Here is a 2,146-nt window from a genome sequence, read left to right as displayed (position 1 = left end):
TCAACTCTAAACCGTTTAACTGAACTATCACGTAGTTATCAAAACGTGTATGCCCGATGTTCGTAACATCCACAAACGATGTTTGGGGTTCAACACACTGAGCGATGCATTAAGGACATAAGCTTTCTACTGTCCGCATAATCTCTACTGTCAACTTTTAACTATATTTTCTCTAGGAACATATCTAAACAGTGGAACTAAAGCGCGAGCTTACGACATAATTTGCAAAGATCTTTTGACTATGTTCAGGATAATTAAGTTCATCTCATGAACTCCCACTCAGGCAGACATCCCTCTAGTCATCTAAGTGATTACATGATCCGAGTCAACTAGGCCGTGTCCGATCATCACGCGAGACGGACTAGTCATCATTGGTGAACATCTTCATGTTGATCGTATCTACTATACGACTCATGCTCGACCTTTCAGTCTCTTGTGTTCCGAGGCCATGTCTGCACATGCTAGGCTCGTCAAGTTAACCTAAGTGTTTCGCGTGTGTAAATCTGGCTTACACCCGTTGTATGTGAACGTAAGAATCTATCACACCCGATCATCACGTGGTGCTTCGAAACGATGAACTTTCGCAACGGTGCACAGTTAGGGGGAATACTTTCTTGAAATTTTAATACGGGATCATCTTATTTACTATCGTCGTTCTAAGCAAACAAGATGCATAAACATGACAAACATCACATGCAATCAAATAGTGACATGATATGGCCAATATCATTTTGCTCCTTTTGATCTCCATCTTCGGGGCTCCATGATCATCATCGTCGCCGGCATGACACCATGATCTCCATCATCATGATCTCCATCATCGTGTCTTCATGAAGTTGTGTCTCCAACTATTACTTCTACTACTATGGCTACCGGTTAGCAATAAAGTAAAGTAATTACATGGCGTTGTTCAATGACACACAGGTCATACAATAAATTAAGACAACTCCTATGGCTCCTGCCGGTTGTCATACTCATCGACATGCAAGTCGTGATTCCTATTACATTATAATGATCAATCTCATACATCACATATATCATTCATCATTCATCACAACTTCAGCCATATCATATCACAAAACACTTGCTGCAAAAACAAGTTAGACGTCCTCTAATTGTTGTTGCAAGTTTTACGTGGCTGCAATAGGGTTCTAGCAAGAACGTTTTCTTACCTACGTGAAAGCCACAACGTGATTTGTCAACTTGTATTTACCCTTCATAAGGACCCTTTTCATCGAATCCGCTCCAACTAAAGTGGGAGAGATAGACACCCACTAGCCACCTTATGCAACTAGTGCATGTCGGTCGGTGGAACCAGTCTCACGTAAGCGTACGCGTAAGGTCGGTCCGGGCCGCTTCATCCCACAATACCGCTGAAGCAAGATAAGACTAGTAGCGGCAAGAAAGTTGACAACATCTACGTCCACAACAAATTGTGTTCTACTCGAGCAATAGAGAACTACGCATAGACCTAGCTCATGATGCCACTGTTGGGGAACGTTGCAGAAAATTAAAATTTTTCCTACGGTTTCACCAAGATCCATCTATGAGTTCATCTAGCAACGAGTCATGGGAGAGTGATTGCATCTACATACCACTTGTAGATCGCGTGCGGAAGCGTTCAAGTGAACAGGGTTGATGGAGTCGTACTCGTCGTGATTCAAATCACCGATGACCTAGTGCCGAACGGACAGCACCTCCGCGTTCAACACATGTACGGAGCGGATGACGTCTCCTCCTTCTTGATCCAGCAAGGGGAAGGAGAGGTTGATGATGATCCAGCAGCACGACGACGTGGTGGTGGATGCAGCAGAACTCCGGCAGGGCTTCGCTAAGCGACTACGGGAGGAGGAGGAGGTGTAGCAGGAAGGGGAGGCGCCAAGGGCTTCAGGGTGCGGCCACCCCTCCCTCCCCTCCCTTTATATAGGTGCAAGAGAGGGGGAAGGGCGCTGCCTTGCCCCTTCCTCCAAGGAAGGGGTGCGGCCAAGAGGGGGGGAGGAGTCCATCCTCCCCAAGGCACCTCGGAGGTGCCTTCCCCTCTTAGGACTCTCCCATCCCCAAGTCTCCTTGGCGCATGGGCCTCTTGGGGATGGTGCCCTTGGCCCATATAGGCCAAGGCGCACCCCCACAGTCCATGTGGCCCCCC

Source organism: Triticum dicoccoides, chromosome 5B (assembly GCF_002162155.2).
Source record: "Triticum dicoccoides isolate Atlit2015 ecotype Zavitan chromosome 5B, WEW_v2.0, whole genome shotgun sequence".
NCBI classification, from domain to species: domain Eukaryota; kingdom Viridiplantae; phylum Streptophyta; class Magnoliopsida; order Poales; family Poaceae; genus Triticum; species Triticum dicoccoides.
The sequence above is the reverse complement of the archived record's forward strand: the minus strand, read 5'-3'. Positions refer to the sequence as shown.